Source organism: Apium graveolens, chromosome 4 (assembly GCF_009905375.1).
Source record: "Apium graveolens cultivar Ventura chromosome 4, ASM990537v1, whole genome shotgun sequence".
NCBI classification, from domain to species: domain Eukaryota; kingdom Viridiplantae; phylum Streptophyta; class Magnoliopsida; order Apiales; family Apiaceae; genus Apium; species Apium graveolens.
In genome coordinates this window covers 304,377,292-304,399,552 of record NC_133650.1, presented here as the reverse complement: position 1 = coordinate 304,399,552, position 22,261 = coordinate 304,377,292, and positions in this window count along the sequence as shown.

Genomic DNA, 22,261 nt, shown 5'->3' with positions numbered 1-22,261 from the left:
ATTAATTAATTCTGAATTAATATTATATATTTTCAGAATTGATTTTGAATTAACATTCTATATTAATTCAGCAAGACTATCTTTTGTATTAGCAAGACAATCGGTATGACAATCAATAGTCATACCGAAAGTCATGCCAGTTTATTTGATTGTCTTGCCAGTTCAGATGGATTGTCTTGCCGAAAGTCTTTCTAGTTCAAATGAATTGTCTTGCCGAAAGTCTTTCTGGATCAAGTGGATTGTTTTGTTTACTTAACAACAACAACTGATTTTTCAACAGAGAAAAAAGCATTGAATATCAAATTCAGAAGAACACTGAACAAAAGAAACCTACAGAGAACTTATTGCAAATTCACAGATCATTTATTTCTAGTATTTATTGTTAAATCTAATCCACTATAAATCATTTTCTTGTTCTTGTGTAACTATCTAGCGGATCAAAATCCATAGAACTTAATCTCAAATTGCAGTTAGCATTTGATCCTTTTATTACAAAAATAGAAAAAGTTCATGTCGAATTTATTCTAGATTTGGAATAATTTATTTGAGATTAATCCCTTGTAAACGATACCGTTGGTGTAACACCTTTCAAGTTTAATAATAGTTTTATTTAACTTGAATTTTGTTTCACTTTTTTATTCTGCATTTTATTCGATTAAACGGTATTGTTTGTATTCAACCCCCCTTCTACAAACATATTGAGACCTAACAGATTTCTAAGAATTATGTGATTTGTTTATTTATTTTGGTTCGAATAAAATGATATAAAAGGGATTGGGTCGTCTTGGTATAAGACTGTAGAATTGTTATTATAACAGAATTTGGATATAAAGATTATATGTTATGTGTTGTAATTGCGTCGCGATATGTGATGCGATGACTATTTAGTTAAAGTATACGAGTATATGGTATAAACGTGCTTTGTGTTTATATTTAAGTATATGTACTCTTAGGGTATTGCGATAAAGGGAAATTGTTAAGCGTTCCGTGAGTGTCGAATGGAAATCTAATTAGGGTTTTGATTTTTAGATTGTAAATTCAGAGCATGAGGGCATTCAGGCTAGGAAAGGGAAAGGTGTACTAGGTGGTAGTAGTTCAACCCTTGTAAAATAGGAAAGCGAGTTCAGGCAAGTAACTCTGCCTACTTGTATATGCTTATATTGAAAGGATATTGATGATGCCATGATAGAGTATTGATCATTTATAAACATGTGATATCCTGTTATTGATTCTTGAACCCTGATATTGATTCTTGCACTATACATGTTATTGATTCTTTGAGATACCCTGGTAGTGTTCTTGTAATGACCCGATTTGATTATTGTTTCAACCTGACTGTAAATCTATTGATTCATACCCTTATTGCCTATTAATTCCTTGGATACTTTGAATTCTTGTTAACCTTATAAGAACCTTTGTGAATACCCTTGTGTATTATTTTGAACAACCTATATCTTTCCTTTCTATACCTTGTTCCGTAATGATTTATAAGATTGATTTGATTCATTAACTTACGATCCTTATTATCATTTGATCTTGACCATAACATTGGTATTTGATTGTCTTGATTCTGTTGATTTCTTTGAATCCCTGAAATTGATCTTAAGAATGATTTTCGACTTGAAATAGTCCGAATAATTTCATATTCGTGGTAATGATAAAATTGAATTTAGCAAAACCTTTCTTTTCCAACACAAGGTTTTCCAAATGAATTCCTGATGGATTGGATTGAGATGTAAGAGACTAGTGGGACTAGTCCAGTCATATAAGAGACTAGCGGGGCTAGTCCAATTTAAGGCTGAAAAGTATGCCATAGGTACCTTAATGACCAGATGGAGATGGGGGTCGGTACGGGCTGATAGCCCGTATTATTATTAATTGAAAGTTAAAGTAGTCCAATCAAGGGTTCCTTATCATTTGATAAAAGATATTGAATACATTGCTTTAGAAAATTGATTCTTTGAAAATGAAATGGTTTATAATGATTCGAAATGAGTTGACTGTGATATTATTTTGCGAACAGCTTTTGAACCCTGATTCATACCCTGATATTGCTATCAATCATATAATTGATTCCCAAAGTTGAATAGATTCTCGCTTTCCATTTGAAAGATCCTTGAGATCCTGTTGACAATGTGTGATGATTATCGTCTTTCGCCTTATCTTGAACCTTGATTCTTGAAAGCCCAACTATTCCTTCATAAACCTTCCCTAGCCCAATGATAGAAATCTTCCACCTAGAGTTTTAAAAGAGAATGCCTTAAAAGTATTTGTGAAAAGATAATGTTTATTGCATCATAGAACTGTCATTTAGTTACTTGCTGAGTTTTATACTCATATATTATGCTTTATTCTAACCATGGCAGTTAAGCAAGAGGATGGCCAGACTTAGGCGCACTGCTCGTAAGAGCGTACCTGGTGGCCCCTACCATGTTGTAGGCTTCCAGATGTCAGAGCATGTAGTACAGGTTATGTGTGAGCAAGCGCTTAGTCGGAAAGTTGTAAAAGATATAATGGGTTATCTGTCGGTTCCAAGTCGGAATCGATTATATAAATTTGGTTTCATTTTGGGTTGTAATATATATTTTATGGTTGGTAGTTGTAATCTTGTCTCAAACTTAATCATGTTTGATCATGTTATTAGTTAATCGGGGTTTATGTTTATTTATTGTTAGTTTAATGGTGTATGGGTCCTCATTTCCCAAGCCCGAGATTGAGGGCGTCACAAGTTGGATCAGAGCTACAGGATCTAGTCCTTGAGACAAGTTAGGATTAAAGGGTATTTGGGTTATATGTCTATATTGCGAGAGTATTCGACTGAGTTGAGTTAGACTATTAGGTATAGTCTAAGGAAAGTAAATGAGCTAAAGTAGCAACTAGAGTTAGGGTGTGAGTTAGTTGGAAGTTTTATTTAACCCTAACATTATTTCTTGGTTGTTGTTTTATGTTTTCTCCCAGGACCCCAGTAGTGGTAGTGATTGTGATTCAGAAATTAGTTTGACCGGTACCCCAGTGGACCCCATTCCACCCTCTCTAGAGGAGCCTGTGTATGTTAGTTCAGATCCAGAGGAAGATCCATATGAGAGTAGTGAGATTCCTATGCAGATATCACCCTTGAGGCCAGAGTCAGAGACCCCATCCCCTGAGCCAGAGTCTGAGATGCCTAAGATTGTGCCTGTTAGTGTTGGTGGCAAGTTAGCCCAGGATTGAGATTTTGTTTACTCCCGCATTCCTGAGTTGGGAGCTTTGGTGGATAGGTTAATTCGAGACTCTAGGCAGAGGACTTCAGTTGTGGAGGAGGAGTGGAGAGCTGGGATTCAGTTAATGGAGCAGGTTGCCCGGAGGAGATTGGACGAGGGACCATCCACTAGTGATGTTGATGCTGAGGCCCGGAGGCTGCATTAGATCATTCGCTGGATGTTGGTCGTGTTGAGAGAGATTCTGGATGATTAGATGATAGAGTTGATCAGGCGGGACATTTAATGGAGCCCGTAGTTGTTGTTGTTTCCTTTCAGCGCCAGTAGGCTTAGGATACTTGGTCAGATGCCGGGATCCCTTTTTCATTTGTTGTGTTGTATTTCAGAACTTGGTATTGTAGTAGCAGTTGTTAGAAGTTAGGGGTAGATAGGGGGATGTTTTCCAGTTTTTCCTCTATTTAACCCTGCTATATTATTGTACCTTATTTCAGAACTTGTCATAATCAGACTTTTTATCGATATACTTTTGGCTTGTTGAATCAACCACATATCCTGTTTCCTATTGTGCACCCTGAAAATCTTTATAATTGTTTTGCATACCATGTTTCTATACAACTGTGTTTAAAGTTTATAAAATCGTACCCTGTGCCATGAAGAAACAAAACTGATATGAGAATTATGTAGTAATAGGATTGCATGTGCAAAATTGGGTAAAGCTTCAAACTCGCAAAAGTATTTCGTAGTAAATGTTGTTATAAATATCAATGCCATGCTATTATATTTCCAAATAATTGTTTATCAGGTTTGTAAGAAATAACCAACTCACAAGATCACCAAGAAGAAGAAATTCAAACCCAAGACCCAGAACTGAACCAAGATACCACTATGATGAGCCGAATTGCTCAGCTTTTGCAACAACCCATAGCCCCTAAAGTTGGAAACTTCAAACACTTCCAATCCATTCATCCCCCGGAGTTCTTAGGTTTTCCCGGCCCGATAAAAGCTCAGTCGTGGTTAAGAGAAATGGAGAAAGCGTTTGAGCTAGCAGGAGTTAAGGATGAAAAGAAAGCTCAGTATGCGAGTTATTATCTTAAGGATGAGGTAAGTTTCTGGTGGGAATCTTCTAAAGCTTTAATTGAAGGAAAAGATTTGTCATGGGAAAAGTTTACGGAGATGTTTCTGGAGAAATACTTGTCAAGTTATATGCAAGATCAGTTAGAGATGAAGTTTCTTGACCTTAGACAAGAGGATATGTCAGTAGCAGAATATGAAGTGAAGTTTTTGGAGTTATCTTGATTTGTACCCGAGTATCTGAATACGGAGGCAAAGAAGGCCAAAAGGTTCCAACAGGGACTTAGGCCATGGATTCGGAGTCAAGTGGCACTGTTAGAGATCAGGAACTATGCCACCTTGGTGCGGTAGACAATGATAGTGGAAGGAGAATGTGAAGCCGCAAAAAGAGAAAGTGAAGGTAGGAAAAGGAAGTTTGAGAGCTCGGAGCAAGAGCAAGGAAGTTCAAAGTTTAGAGGGAAGTTTGGCAAGAATGGTGGAGGTTAGAATCAAAAGTTTCAAAAGTTTAAACCCGGGAATGGAGCTCAAAAGATTCATTTCCAGAAGGCCAGACAACTGGGAAAGGATAATAGACCTCAGATTCAAGAATGTAAAGTTTATGGGAAGAGACACCCAGGAAGATGTAATAAGCTTGATGTGACTTGCTTTAAGTGTAATCAGAAGGGGCATTATTCGTCGGAGTGCCCAAGTGGAGTAAAGAAGCCTGAATTAACTTGTTTCAAGTGTGGAAAGGTGGGCCATATGGCCAGAAACTGCAAGGAGCCTGTTCAAAAGGCCAATATTCTTAGGATTGCTGGACCGCCGCTTCTCCCAGCACCAAAAGCTCAACCCAGAGATAGAACCTTTAACATGACAATGAAAGATGTCGTGCAAGATGTGGATATGGCGGCAGGTATGCTCATTATAAACTCAGTAGAAGTAAAAGTGTTAATGGATTCTGGAGCAACTAGATCATTTATTGTTGAAAGTATTCTTGATAGATTAAAATGTGTCGTGTACCCTCTTGAACCTAATTTGATTATAGAAGTAGAAAATCAATAAAAAGTCTTTGTTGATAGGATTTGTCCTGAATGCGATGTGGTTATAAAAGGTCGGCACTTTTCTGCTGACTTAATTCCTTTTAAGTTAGGAGAATTCGACGTTATATTAGGAATGGATTAGTTGTCAAACAACGAGGCGCAAATAGAGTGTAAAAGCAAGAAGGTGAAGTTAAAGACTAAGGATGGTATCGAAGAGATATTCAAGGAAAAAAGACAACATAAGAAGTTTCTATCGGCGATTCAGACAAGGAGATTATTACGTCAAGGATGCGAAGCTTATTTGGCTCATGTCAAAAATGTAGAGAGAGAATCCGTAAGGATTGAGAATATTCCAGTAGTAAGAGATTTCCCCGATGTGCTTCTAGATGAATTACCTGGACTACCTCCAGATCGAGAGATCAAGTTCACGATTGATTTGGCTCCTGGAACGAAACCAGTATCGAAGGCACCATATCGAATGGCGCCATTAGAGATGAAGGAATTAGCAACGTAGTTGCAAGAGTTATTGGAAAAAGGAGTAATAAGCCCAAGTGTATCCCCGTAGGGTGCACCAGTGTTATTCGCGAAAAAAAGATGGAATTATGAGGTTGTGCATTGATTATCGTGAATTAAATAAGTTGACGGTCAAGAATAAGTACCCTCTACCGTGAATCGATGACTTGTTCGATCAGTTAAAAGGAGCTACTTGCTTTTCCAAGTTTGATTTGAGATCTGGGTATCATCAGGTGAAGATTAAAGCAAAAGATATACCCAAGATAACATTTCAAACGAGATATGGACACTACGAGTTTTTGGTAATGATGTTTGGTTTGACGAACGCGCTAGCCGCATTTATGGATCTTGTGAATAGAGTGTTCAAGCAGTATTTGGACAAGTTCATTATAGTATTTATCGACGATATTTTGATATATTCCAAGAAGGAGAAAGATCATATGGAGCATTTGGGGATTTCTTTAGAAATATTAAGAAAAGAAAAGTTATACGCCAAATTTTCAAAGTGTGAGTTTTGGCTGAAGGAAGTACAGTTTCTTGGACATGTAGTCAATAGAGAATGAATTAAAGTGGACCCAGCTAAGATTGAAGCTGTGATAAATTGGGAAAGGCCCAAGACTCCTACGGAAGTCAGAAGTTTTCTGGGATTAGCCGAATACTATAGAAGGTTTGTGCAAGATTTTTCTAAGATTGTTGTCCCATTGACTAGGTTGACAAGGAAAAATGAGAAGTTTGTGTGGACGGATAAATGTGAAGAAAGTTTTCAAGAGTTAAAGAAGAGGTTGGTAACCGCCCCAGTGCTAGTGTTACTAGATAAAAAAGGAGAGTTTGTGATCTTTAGCGATGCTTCGTATAAAGGGTTAAGATGCGTGTTAATGCAACACGAGAAAGTAATAACATATGTGTCAAGGCAACTAAAGCCGCATGAACAAAAGTATCCCACGCATGATTTGGAATTAGCAGCGATTGTGTTTGCTCTTAAAATTTGGAGGCATTACCTATATGGAGAAAAATATGAAATCTATACGGATCATAAGAGTTTAAAGTATATTTTCACTCAGAAGGAGTTGAATAAGAGACAGAAAAGGTGGTTAGAATTGATCAAAGATTACGATTGTACGATAAGTTATCACCCTGGAAAGGCGAATGTGCTAGCAGATGCTTTAAGCCGCAAAGAAAGATTGAATGTGTTAACTTTATCAAAGAAACTGATCAAAGATTTTGAAAAGTTGGAAATAGAAGTACAGATTCCAGAGTTAGGAAAAGGAGCCATGTATGCAATGTCATTTCAACCAGAAATATTGGAAAAGATTCGATATGGTCAAGAGCAAGTAATGAACCATGAGAAAGATAAGTTGACAGGAGAGGAAGTTAAAGCTCAAAAGGATGAAAAAGGAATATATCGCGTTAATTCACGCATTTGGATACCTAACATTGTGGAGATAAAGCATGAGATTTTGCACGAAGCGCATAACTCAAAAATTTCAATTCACCCTGGAAGTACAAAGATGTACAGGGACTTAAAAGAGAGTTATTGGTGGCCAAACATGAAAAAAGAAATTGCGGAATGGATAAGTAAATGTTATACGTGCCAAAGAGTAAAATCGGAACATCAACGACCAAGCGGATTGCTTCAACCAATGGACATACCTAAGTGGAAATGGGAACATATCGCGATGGATTTCGTGGTAGGTTTGCCAAAGACAAGTCTAATCATGATGCGATTTGGGTAATAGTTGATCGATTAATGAAGTCAGTACATTTCTTGCTCATCAACGAAAGATTTTCATTGGAAAAGTTGGTCGAATTGTATTTGGACGAGATTGTGATGCGTCACGGAGTTCCGGTATCTATCGTGTATGATAGAGATCCGAGATTTAACTCGAGATTTTGGCGACAATTTCATGATCATTTGGGAACTAAGTTGAAAATGAGTACGGCATATCATCCGCAGACCGTCGAATAAAGTGAAAGGATAATTCAAATGATCGAGGATATGTTACGAACCTGTGCAATAGATTTCAAAGGAAATCGGGATGATCATTTGCCATTGATTGAGTTTTCCTACAACAACAGTTATCACGCAAGTATTGGCATGCCGCCTTATGAAGCGTTGTACGGAAGAAAATGTAAATCCCCTACATATTGGGATGAAGTTGGTGAGCACAAATTAATTGGCCCAGAGCTAGTTCAACAAACGAAAAAGAAAGTGGAAATGATTTGAAAAAGGCTAATTGCTGCTCAAGATCGACAAAAGAAGTACGCGGATCGAGATCGAAAGGATATGCAAATCGAGTCCGGAGACAAAGTGTTGTTAAAGATATCTCCGTGGAAAGGTTTATCCAGATTCGGAAAGAAAGGAAAATTGAGTCCCATGTATATTGGACTATTCGAAGTACTTAGACAAGTTGGAAAAGTGGCTTATGAATTAGCGTTACATCCGCAGATGTAACATCTTCATAATGTGTTCCACGTTTCTCTTCTAAAGAAATATAATGCTGATGCAAGCCATGTGATCAAATTGGAACCAGTGGAAATATAACAAGATTTATCTTATGTGGAACAACCAATTCGAATCTTAGATCCAAAAGAAAGAACGCTCAGAAATAAAGTGGTGCCTCTAGTTAGAGTGTTATGGAGAAACCCTAAAGTAGAATAGTCAATTTGGCAATTAGAGAGTGAAATGCAAGAAAAGTATCCCCATCTATTTGCTTAGACTAGATTCTGGGGACAGAATCCTTTTAAGGGGTAGATTGTAGCGACTGGGAATTTCGCGACGTGATTAAGTGAATAAAGTATAATTCTATGGTGTGATTATAAATTATGTGATTAAATAAAGAGTTAAATGATTTTGTTGGTTAATTGTATTTATTGTATATTAGTATCTGGGAACTTGAAATGACGCGTTCCAGTTTGATGAGTCAGCTTAGGGGATAAGTTGTGTTATCGGACCGTCAGGAAGAACAGGACCCGTCTTAAATGAGATTAAAAATATTTAAATGTGAACTATGTGTTGATATATGAATGGAAATGTTTAAGTAAGTATTATATTTCAGTGACGTGTCAGTTGGTATAAAGGATTTATTGTGAAGCGTAATTGAGACGCTCAGCGTCAGGCCGTCAAGTAGAACGTGACCCGTTACGCGAAAAGGGGAATAATAATAATAAAAAGGGAAATTTGGTGATCGAGTATGAGTCGTGAAATGTGATTATGTGCAATCTCTTGAAAATATGCTTGATTATGTGCTCTGTTGATTTTTAAAGGATTTAAAAGGGTATATTTGATTTAAAATAAGATTTATTGAACCTTTAAACATTTTTATAAAATTATCCGAGTATATTCTTGGCGTGAGATTTGTTTTGTTCTCTTCAGAATAATCCTAGAGACTTTACAAAAATGATAGATGGATTTATTTCATGATCAGTGTATTTTAAAATGAATCAAGTGAAATATATTTCTATTTTGAGCGTAATCTTGTAAAATCCATAAAAAATAAACCGTACGCTCAAAATTATTTTAAAAATATGGTTGGAAAGCTAATTTCGAACCCTATATTTTAAAATTGATATTCTTTCCATTTTCATCTTTTCTGAGAGAGCTTTATAATATTCAAATTCGTTTTTGGGATTGAGAATAAAAGAAATGAGAAGTAAAAATCAAATTATGGCACAATTACCATACTACCCTTGCCACACCATTATAAAAACCACCCTCCCTTCTCTTTTTCTTCTCTTCTTCCCTCACTTCTCTTCTCTCTCTCTTTTCCTCCCTCACTCCCGAACCCTCTCTCTCTCGGCTCTCTCCATCTCTCTTCTTCTCTCTCTTACATGCAACCTCAAAACCTAGCTCAAATTCAAAGATGTACCCATCAATAATCATCATTTTCAACCCTCTATTCATTAACACTTTGCATATAAGTTTCTAAGCAACTTTTTGTAGTTTCATCTCTTTGGTCATATACAAGAAAGTGCAATTTCTTGGTATGTGATCATGAGGGAATATGAACAAGAGTGATGTCTGATTCTAAGGTCCAAAACTCAAAGAGGAGACCCGTGTTTGGGCACTCTTAAGTTTGACCACCACCGGCCGTGATCAAAGGAGAGCCGGTGGGATTTTAGATGTGTGATTTTCCTAGTACTATAATGTAATCTTGTTAAGATATAAATTGCATGTTTGATATTTGATGAATTCTTGAGTTTTGATGGTAAATGAAGTTTTGTGCTTAGAAGATGGGATATAAGGTTTATTTCTAGGTGATTTTATGTTTAGTTGAATGAAATGGGATGCATGTCATAGAAATCTATATGCATGTCACTAAAAGGCAATGCATGGTAATGTTTTAAGTTTCTTTTGGTTTTGAACACTTGATAGGTTCGAATTTTTCTTAAAGATTGTGTGGGAAAAATTATTTTGATATGTGATGGTATGAATGATAGCATTAAAATGGTTGCAAGTGATTTGGTTGGTTTTGTGTTAATCTTGGGTTTGAATTTTTATAAATAAAAAGGATAGGAGTAGTTGTTTGCTTAAGGTAATTGAGGTTTAAGTATCAAAGAATCTTTTGCCATGATTAAATTGTTTTTAGTTCGAGTTTTCACTATTTAAAAAGGTAGTTTTTTATTTTGATTCAAGTTTACAAAGGATTTTGGTTTGAGGATCTAATTTTGGTTTGATGTTGTTATAAATATCAATGCCATGCTATCATATTGCTAAATAATTGCTCATCAGGTTTGTAAGAAAAGGCCAACTCACCAGATCACCAAGAAGAAGAAATTCAAACCCAAGACCCAGAACTGAACCAAGATACCACTATGATGAGCTGGCTTGCTCAGCTTTTGCAACAACCCATAGCCCCTAAAGTTGGAAACTTCAAACACTTCCAATCCGTTCATCCCCCAGAGTTCTTAGGTTTGCCCGACCCGATAAAAGCTCATTCGTTGTTAAGAGAAATGGAGAAAGCGTTTGAGCTAGCAGAAGTTAAGGATAAAAAGAAAGCTCAGTATGCGAGTTATTATCTTAAGGATGTGGCAAATTTCTGGTGGGAATCTTCAAAAGCTTTAATTGAAGGAAAAGATTTGTCATGGGAAAAGTTTACCGAGATGTTTCTGGAGAAGTATGCAAGATCAGTCGGAGATGAAGTTTTTGGACCTTAGACAAGAGGATATGTCGGTAGCAGAAGATGAAGTGAAGTTTTCGGAGTTATCTAGATTTGTACTCGAGTATGTGAATACGGAGGCAAAGAAGGCCAAAAGGTTCCAACAGGAACTTAGGCCATGGATTCAGAGTCAAGCAGCACTGTTAGAGATCAAGAACTATGCCGCCTTGGTGCAGAAGGCAATGATTGTGGAAGGAGAACGTGAAGCCGCCAAAAGAGAAAGTGAAGGTAGGAAAAGGAAGTTTGAGAGCTCGGAGCAAGAGAAAGGAAGTTCAAAGTTTAGAGGGAAGTTTGGCAAGAATGGTGGAGGTTAGAATCAAAAGTTTCAAAAGTTTAAACCCGGGAATGGAGCTCAAAAGAATCTTTTCCAGAAGGCCAGACAACCGGGAAAGGATAATAGACCTCAGATTCAAAAATGTAAAGTTTGAGGGAAGAGACACCCGGGAAGATGTAATAAGCTGGATGTGACTTGCTTTAAGTGTAATCAGAAGGGGCATTATTCGTCGGAGTGCCCAAGTGGAGCAAGGAAGCCTTAATTAACTTGTTTCAAGTGTGGAAAGGTGGGCCATATGGCCAGAAACTGCAAGGAGCCTGTTCAAAAGGCCAATATTCTTAGGATTGGTGGACCGCCGCTTCTCCCAGCACCAACAGCTCAACCCAGAGCTAGAACCTTTAACATGACAATGAAAGATGCCGTGCAAGATGTGAATGTGGTGGTAGGTATGCTTATAAACTCAGTAGAAGTAAAAGTGTTAATGGATTCTGGAGCAACTAGATCCTTTATTGTTGAAAGTATTCTTGATAGATTAAAATGTGTTGTGTACCCTCTTGAACCCAATTTAATTATAGAAGTAGCAAATCAATAAAAAGTCTCTGTTGATAGGATTTGTCCTGAATGTGATGTGGTTATAGAAGGTCGGCACTTTTCTGCTGACTTATTTCCTTTTAAGTTAGGAGAATTCGATGTTATATTAGGAATGGATTGGTTGTCAAATCACGAGGCGCAAATAGAGTGTAAAAGCAAGAAGGTGTAGTTAAAGACTAAGGATGGTATCGAAGTGATGCTTCTTCATGCTCAAAAGCCATGAGTGCATAGTTTCCAACCTCTTCATCCTCATCATCAACATCAGTATCATCACAACTCTTTCCTTCTGCAATATAAGCTTTTCCAGACTGCTACTTTAAGAGAGCTTCATACTTTACTTCCAGTTTAAGAAAGGCTGTTATTCCCAGTGGACTAACAATGAGATTTACAGAAGGGGGGTTGAATGTAAATCTCAAAACTTTTTCAAGTTTTGAGTAGTTTCTAAGGCTAAGTGTTTTAGTGAGCAAATGTGTGTGAATTGCTTTAAGCCAATGCAGACAGATATATATTCAAACACAAATGTAAAGAACACAGAGAACTTAAAAACTTTTCTGGTGGATTTGTTGTTCCACCAGAGATGTGTTATTTCAGAAAATCTGTGATTCAAAGAATTAAATCACAGCTGCTTCCTAGTACAAACTAGATGATTTTCTCTCTAGATTTTTCTAAACAGCTCTGGAAAATTCATATCTAATTACTAGCTGCTACTTGGTTTATATATCACCAAGTTTACAAGTGAAGACAAAACTGTAAAATACAATTAAAAAGATTCTTCACATGTTTCTTCTTCATTTCTCTATCAAATACAATTTAGGCTTGGCTGTAGATCTTTGAATACTTCCTTGTTTGCATCAGAATGGAAATGCTGCATTTTCTTGATTCCTCCTAGAGGCTTCCACATTCCAGTTTGTCTCTGTCAACCCATGTGCCTCTGTCAGCTTGTGAATTGTCACTATCAACTGCCAATGAACTAAGCATTCGTTGAAGCTTTTATCCGTTGATGCCTTATCCGTTGAGGCTTTATCCGTTGAAGCTTTATCCGTTGATGCATTACCAGTTGAAGTCTTTATCCGTTGAAGCACTTATCCGTTGATGGATATTATCCGTTGAAGCATTAGAGACATCCGTTGAAGCTTTGTTTCTTATCCGTTGAAGGTCTTCAATATCCGTTGATACTTCTTCACTTATACAAAATTACAAGGCATGAAATATTTACAATTAGCCCTCCTATTTGTATATCCACTAGTAGTCAACATGACTGATAATTTCCTACAACATCTAAGAATTACAACTTGAATCCAGAGAATGAAATGTGCTACAATACTAAACTTATTGCTAAGTAAAGCTACTCCTTCAACGGATAGCCAAGATGGTCTTATCCGTTGAGGCTACAAACACTAGATTTCTACTTAAGTGTTTTGTTTAACTTATCATCAAACTAATACACATATTCCTAACAATCTCCCCCTATTTATGTCTACTAGAACTGTAGGCATAAATTTGGGTTTAGCTTGATGATAACAAAACACTTGACAAATATATAAACTGTAATAAAGCAGAAATTCAAAAGTGCTGTAAAAATGTGTATGCTGAGATGGAATTGAAGAATTACATTGTTTCTAAGGGTGCTCCATTAGCCTGAGCAGATTAGTTTCTTTTCCTTTGATTCCTTGTTTTCTTTCCTAGCCTCCTGTCATTCTCCTCTATTTGAAGTTGAAGTTGTCTGTAGAATTCAGCTTCATCTTCTTCATTGATGTCCAACTTAGATTGCATATCCTTGAGAGTTTCATTACTGGCAATCTTGAGCTGATCTTCAATTCTGAAAAATCTTCTGACTCCTTTGTTGTCTCTGAACTCCATCAATAGATGAGGTGATTTGTGAACTGTAATTCCTCTTTCTTGAATGAGTAATGTTCTAGGCAAGGCATTGGGCTCCCTCCAAGTTTTCCTTATGTTGGCAATCTTGTTGAGAATCTCAGTTTTGGCAGTCCTGGTAAAGCCAGAATCCCTTTGTATGGCTGGGTAGACTCTAATCAAGGTAGAGTAGCCTTCATTCAGAATCCTGTAGAGAGGCCAAGTTCTTCCCCCATCTCCTTTGTATTTGAACACTAGTCTTTCTGGTAGCTGTCTGTAGGCAGCTATTCCCCTTACTTCCTCCAGCTCATCCAGATAGAGTTCAATGTCTGAAAATTCTTTTATGTCACAGATGTGAACATAATTATCCTTAAAGGCTTGAGGCTTAGGCTTAGGCTTCTGTGTGAATTTGATTGAGGCTTTAGAGGGTGTTGATTTGATTCTTCTTTTCTGCTTCTTTGATGGTGGAGAAGAGGTTAGGAAGGTGGGCAATTTGATGGTGTCACAATCAATTGGTTCCTCCTTGGGAATGATTGTTTCACCATGAATGTTCATGAAGGGGTCAGGCACAATGGGTTCAGGAATAAAGGGTAGTGGTTTGGATTTTGATTGGGTTTCTTCAGTCTTATCTACCATCTTTCTCTTTGCATTGGCCTTCTTTCTGTTCCCTTTCTGCCATTCTTCTCTTTCCTTACTTCTCTCTTCCATATCAGTATCAACCATGTCCCCCATAGCTTCATCTTCACTTTTGTCTTCAATTTCTTTTTGTTCTTCATCCTGACTTGACTTTAGCTATTTTTCAAGCTTTGCTTGTGCTCTTTTGTCAGCCTTTAGCTGTTTGGCTTCTTCCTTCAACCTTCTGGTTTCTTCCCTCTTGGCTATTGAGAATTTGGGATGTCCTTGCATCACACATATGCTCTTTCCCTCTCTGAAGATAATAGCCATGTTCCTCCTTACAGCCACATCCATGGTCTCTTTGAGCTTTGTGATACTTCTACCCAAAAGCTTGTCCTCATCAGCCTTTGGAAGAGAAAAATCCACTTCTTTCAGAGGATTCTTTGTAGAGTCCTTAATGGATCTGTTGTTGGGCTTAAGAACCATAGGTTTCAGATCCTTGGAAGAAGTCTCTCCAACCTTATTCCTCCCTACTGGCTTGAGCTCCACAATAATTGATTCCACTTTTGTGTTGTGCTTCACAGATTGTGATTGAGAAGTTGTAGAACCAAATATTTGTTGCATCTTTTCATCAATCTTCTTCCTTTGCTCTTTGACTTGCAATTCAGCTGCTGCTATCTGGATTAGATCAATTCCATCAAGCTTTCCTTTGATTTGAATAATTGGAGAAGTGGTGATGGCAGGAACTAGCACTTGAGAAATTTGAACTGTTGTTGATGGCTCTCCTTCCCCTTCCCCTTTATTCTCCCCCTTTTTGTTATCATCAAGGGTAGGGGTCAAGCCTTGTGCTTTTTCCAGCTACATGAGTAGATTTGTTTGAGTTTGTTGATTCTGAAGAATAGTGACCATAGAGTCTTCAATGATCTGAACTCTGGTTTCCAATCTGGCCAGCCTCTTGTCAGCATCAGATTCTTTCCTCAGTCTCCCCAACAAATCTTGCATAGTACCATAAGGTATGACTGAATCCAACTTCTCAGCATTGTAGGATTTCAGATCAGCAATGTCCTGCTTGAGCTCATCCACACTTAGATTCCGTTTGAAATGTTGCAACTGCAAGAGATGCAGAGATTCCAGATGAGCTTGAAGTATTGCCTTGGTACCAGCAACTGTAGTCTCCTGAAGGGCCTTCTGAATTGTCATGACTTGTCTAACCAAAGTGACACCAAACTCTCCTGGTGTTGATGCTTTTGCCCATGCCCATTCAGGAAGATCTGGAACAGAACTTGGGCCTGCTACTCCCCCTAAGTTCATGCTCTCATTCAAAGAATCAGAGTCATCATCATTAGAATTTACTCCAAATTCTTCATATGGCTCACCAGCTTGAGAAGGCAGCCTGTTAACAGCAGCTTTGTCTCTGAGAAGAGATTCTGAAGTGTGCACAATGTTTAAAGTCTGTTCTGCCTCCACATTGCCCTGAGCAGCCAATAATTGATAGGCTGAAACAGGATGAGTAAAAGTGTCAGCATCCAAGGAAATGTTATCAATTACAGCTTTGTAATGTTGCTGAAATTGTCTTTCCTTTTCTGCATCATCCACTTTCATTGACTCACTAGCAATGGCTGGATCCACCCTTATAGCTTCTGTACCTGCCTTTCTCTCATTTTCTCTATTTTATTGCATCAGGGGCTCCCCCTGGCTCACACACACCCTCACACCCTCACCCTCACCTTCTAAGGTGGCACTCCCCTCACTCAATTTTGCCATGCTGGAAGAAATAGCATGCATATGGTGACTCTCAACCTCTCCTTTTGCCTGGGAGCAACCCAGCCTCTCACTCAAAAGATCACTCCCTTCCCTCAAACCTAAAAGTGATTGTACAGTAACCATGTCCTCTACAGTTGGAATTGTTTCTGTTAAGTGTGTAGAGACCATCAACGGATAGGGAGTATCCGTTGAAGTGGAAACTGATGGTATCAACGGATAACTGTTGTTAAGCTTATCCGTTGAAGAACAACCACTTGTCAACGGATGAGATATATCCGTTGAAGAAGGAAAAGATGTAGATATAGAAAGTGACATAATTGTTGAATCTGTGTGAATTGATTTTAAGTGAGGTGACACAGATTCTTCAACCATATCTGAAAGAATTGGCTGATGATCCAACAAATCATCTAAAAGATGATGATCATCAGGTTTTGAGTGGGGCTCCTCCCTGAGTTTTAATGAGGGAGAATCAGGAATTGATGTGAATATCACATCCAGAGAGGGTGATGGAGAGTTTGATGATTGGTGTGTTTCTATTATGAGAGAATGGGGCTGTGACTCCACATTTGCTGGAATCACATCAAGCTGAATTTGAGAAGGCTCAGATACAGGTGGATGTATCTGTGCTGTGTGTGCCCCTTGTGTGGAAACTAGGGTCTTGGCCTTCTTCTTCCTTGAAAAGGCTTTAATTGGTGAATGTGTGGCTTCAGTGTCCCTCCCCCTTTTGTTCTGTGTCCCTGGTTGGGGACTATTTTCAATAGTTACATCCTTTTGGGAGGATGCAACTAGGGATGTGTTAGACTCCTTTTGAACCACCACAATCTTTTGAGAGACTGTGGCTTGGCTGGCTTGGGTACCACTCACCTCTCCCACCTTATCCTGGGGGGTTTCTTGATGTTCACCCCTCCCCTCACCACTCACACCCTGTTCACTCCCTTTAGGGTTTATGGTAGTTGTTACAACTGTTGTCTTTTGAGAAACAACAGAGGTAGTTTTCTTTGACTTGAGTTTTGAAACTTTAGTTTTGGTGGCTTTGGTAGGAACCTGTTTAGACAAAGACACAGATTCCATGGCCACACTAGAAGGCAAAGAAACAATGGGGTTGGAAATAGTAGGAGTTATAGAAGTGTTTACCTCACTTACCTGTGGTGCATTCATGATTGGCAAATATACCAATGGCACCTGGCTGTTGAGGTTCATTCTCAAAAGGTCTGCAAGGACCCTTTTCTCTTGTGCCCAGCATTTGAGTTTATTATTCTCATTTGATATAATCAATCCTTCAGCAACATGGTTAGCCAATAACATAAAAAATCTAGCATAGTAGATGTTATGTGGTCTATTAGCTTTGTTACCTAATCTGGAACCTAATTCTAGCATGACATAGTTGCTAAAATTAAAGTACCTATCAGAAACTAGCATATAGAGCATATTAACAAGAGATGAAGTTATGGCATCAAAATTGCTAATCTTCTCAGAGAAAACCTTGATAAAGGCATCTCCAAGAAAACTCCATTCTTTCCTAAGGCCTTTCCTTCTAATGCTACCTAAACTAGCAGAATCAAAAGCATAACCTATGAAATCTAACATAGCATATACATCTTTATCAGTGTGTGGTGTTATGGCATTATTCTCAGGCAACTTAAAGCAAGACTGTATATCATCACAGTTAATGCAATAATCCTTACCTTTGAGAGAGAAGGCTATAGTCATATCTGTGGAGTTGAACTCTGCAGTTGTCCAAATCTCCTCAATCACCTCACAATAGATGGTTGGGGCTTCCAGCATTGCATAGCTCAGTTTGCAGTTTTTGATGAAGTCCATCATCTTGTGATAATCAGAATGGGCTTCATTCTTTTCAACCAAGGCTACGAAATTGTTCTTTTCATAAACAAATCATGTTTGAGACATAATTTTGACTACTGGTGCCATTGTTGTGAGTATAGGTTGCAGAGAAAAACTTGAGAATTTTGGGAGAGAAGGAGAATGAAAATTGCAAGAAAGCGTAAAGTGAAAATAAGAGTTCAATGGGCTTTTATACTTTCTTGAATTAAAACGTAAATAAAATGATACTTTTAAGTAAATTACAGCCGTTCAAGAATAAATAAAACTGTAGAAATTCTAAACTGTCTTTAAAATAAATACATACAACAGTGTATATCTGTATCAACGGTTAAGTAAAGAAATCAACGGCTGTGACTTACTGAAAGTAACTGATGTGACACTTCAACAGATAAGGTAAATAGTTATCCGTTGATGACCAACACTATTTTATCCGTTGAGGGATAAAATTACCAGAAATGTATTTGTCTTTCAACGGATAATGAACATCCGTTGATAGAACAATTTTGGCTTTCAACGGATAGGGAATATCCGTTGATAGGATAGGTCTTTCTTAAAGCCAACTTTGTTCTTGCAGAAAATTCATTTCAGGCTTCAATGCAGATTATATAGAGGACATAAATTTATGAATAATTAAGCATACCTAGCTCACTTACTAATCTTGTGAATGTTGATTCATCAACTGGCTTGGTAAATATGTCTGCAATCTGCTTTTCACTTGGAACAAAATAAAGTTCCACTGTACCTTTCATCACATGTTCCCTAATGAAGTGGTACTTGATATCAATGTGCTTGGTTCTTGAGTGCTGCACTGGATTTTCAGTAATGGCAATGGCACTTGTGTTGTCACAGAATATTGGAATTTTGTCAACAATCAAACCATAGTCAAATAGTTGATTCCTCATCCATAGTATCCGTGCACAGCAACTACCAGCAGCAATGTACTCAGCTTCAGCTGTTGATGTAGAAACAAAATTTTGCTTCTTACTGAACCATGACACAAGCTTGTTCCCTAGAAATTGACAGGTGCCAGTTGTGCTTTTCCTGTCTATTTTACAGCCTGCATAATCTGCATCTGAGTAGCCAATTAGATCAAAACCAGACTCTCTAGGGTACCAAATTCCTAGATTTGGAGTCCCTTTGAGATATCTGAAGATTCTTTTAATAGCCACTAAGTGAGATTCTTTAGGGTCAGCTTGAAATCTAGCACAGAGACATGTAGAAAATATTATATCAGGTCTACTAGCAGTTAAATATAAAAGTGAGCCAACCATGCCTCTATAACTTGAAATATCCACAGACTTTTCAGCCTTGTTTAATTCAAGCTTGGTGGCAGTGGCCATGGGAGTTTTTGCAGATGAACAATCCATTAAGTCAAACTTCTTTAAAAGATCATAAATGTATTTAGTTTGACTAATGAAAATTCCATCACTAACTTGTTTAACTTGTAAACCAAGAAAATAAGTTAGCTCTCCCATCATGCTCATTTCATATTTACTTTGCATTAACTTAGCAAACTTTTTACAAAGCTTATCATCTGTAGATCCAAATATAATATCATCTACATAAATTTGAACAAGTATTTTAGAGCCATTAACATTTCTAAAGAAGAGAGTTTTGTCAACAGTACCTCTTGTGAAGTGATTATCTAGAAGGAATTTTGACAAAGTCTCATACCAGGCTCTAGGTGTTTGTTTTAGTCCATAGAGTGCTTTCAACAGATAATACACATAGTCTGGAAAGTTTGGATCTTCAAATCCTGGAGGTTGACTTACATAAACTTCTTCCTCCAATTCCCCATTTAGAAATGCACTCTTGACATCCATTTGATAGACTTTGAAATTGGCATGGGCTGCATAGGCTAGAAAGATTCTGATGGCCTCAAGTCTGGCAACTGGAGCAAGTGTTTCATCAAAATCTATTCCTTCTTGTTGAGAATAGCCTTTAGCAACCAATCTGGCTTTATTCCTTATGACAATGCCATTTTCATCCATCTTGTTTCTGAATACCCATTTTGTGTCAATAGAACTCTTGTTCTTTGGCTTGGGTACCAGCTTCCATACTTTGTTCCTCTCAAATTAGTTTAGCTCCTCTTGCATTGCTAAAATCCAATCTGGATCCAATAGAGCTTCTTCCACTCTCTTAGGTTCCTCCTGTGATAGAAAGCTACTATACATACATTCATCTTGAGTAGCCCTTCTAGTTTGCACTTTAGATGTAGCATCACCAATGATCAGTTCAAAAGGGTGATTCTTGGTCCATTTCCTTTGAGGTGGTAGATTAGCTCTAGATGAGGTTGCCTCAGTATTGTCATGATGTGAGATAGAATGTTGATTGGTTGAAACTCCCCCTGAGTTGCTGATCCTTTGAAAGGAATTGGGAGCTGTATCAACTGATGAAGTGAATTGATTATCCGTTAACAGATTGTGATCAACGGATGCTTCATTATGAACTTCAACGGATGATGCACTTTGTCTTTCAACGGATGCTGCATTGCTTCTTTCAACGGAAGCTGAATTATGACTTTCAACGGATGCAGCATTTTGTGCATTATCCAAAGGCAGATTCTGAATTCTTCTTGAGATGCCTTCTTCATCATTCTCATCTTCACTATCATCACAATATATCTCAATGTTGTCAAATTTGAGTCCTTCATGATGTCCCTCATCTGTTAGTCCATCAATCTTTTTATCATCAAACACAACATGCACAGATTCCATGACAATGTTGGTTCTTAGATTGTAGACCCTATATGATTTTCCAGCAGAATAACCAACAAATATTCCTTCATCAGCCTTTGCATCAAACTTTCCTTTATGATCGGATTGATTCCTTAAGATGTAACATTTGCAACCAAAGACATGCAGAAAGTTTAAAGTTGGTTTTCTTCTCTTGAATAATTGATAGGGAGTCATGCCTTTTGTCTGATTGATTAGAGAAATATTCTGAGTGTAACATGCACAGTTAACAGCCTCAGCCCAAAAGTAAGTTGGGAGTTTTGACTCTTCAAGCATTGTCCTTGTAGCTTCAATTAGTGATATGTTCTTCCTTTCCACCACACCATTTTGTTGTGGAGTCCTTGGAGCTGAGAACTCATGCATGATCCCATTTTCTTCACAGAACAACTTCATGGTTGAATTCTTGAACTCAGTTCCATTGTCACTCCTAATATTCCTTACTTTGAAATCAGGATGATTGTTGACTTGCTTGATATGATTGATAATGATTTCACGAGCTTCATCCTTTGATCCAAGAAAATAGACCCATGAAAACTTAGAGAAATCATCAACAATCACTAGGCAATATCTTTTCCTTGAAATTGACAATACATTGACTGGTCCAAAAAGATCCATGTGTAGCAGTTGTAATAGTTCATCAATTACAGATTCAAGCTTCTTACTGAATGATACTTTCTTTTGCTTTCCTTTCTGACAAGCATCACACAGTCCATCCCTTGTGAATTCCACTAGAGGCATTCCTCTAACTAAGTCCTTTTTGACTAGATCATTCATTGTCTTGAAATTCAAATGGGACAGCTTCTTGTGCCATAGCCAACTTTCAACTGCACTTGCTTTGCTGAAAAGACAAGTAATGGATTCTGCATCTGTAGAGTTGAAGTCAGCTAAGTACACATTCCCTTTTCTAACTCCAGTTAGAACCACTTTATTGTCCTTTTTACTTGCGACAATACAGGCTTCAGAATTGAAGAAAACAGTATTCCCTCTGTCACATAGTTGACTGATGCTCAATAAGTTGTGTTTGAGACCATCAACCAATGCAACTTCATCAATGATGACATTTTCTTTTGAAATCAAGCCATATCCCATAGTGAATCCTTTGCTGTCATCTCCAAAGGTTATGCTAGGGCCAACTCTCTCCTTAAACTCTGTGAGCAGGGTGAAATCTCCTGTCATGTGTCTTGAACAGCCACTGTCCAAGTACCATAGATTCCTTCTTTTTCCCTGCACACAACAAAATCAATCAAGTTGATTTTGGTACCCAAGTTTCCTTGGGTCCAGCCTTGTTAGTCTTTTTCCTAGACTTCATTCCTGCTGCATCTTTTGACTTAGGTAACTTTGGGTCAACCTTGATCTCAGATGTGGTTGGTTGAAGTGTAGGATTAGTCACAGAATCATTTAGCACATTTGATTGAATTTGATAAGGCATAGATTGTGCAAACATGTTATTCTACATAGGCATATTGTATGGCATTTGAGGCATACTAAATGCAGTAAAATAAGGATTATTAATATATGGCATATTTTCAAAATGTGCATGGGGGTTCTGATGAGACATAACAGGCATGGCATGCAGAGGTGACATAGACATGTTAGGCATGGAGGGATTTGAAGACATGGGAGCATTTTT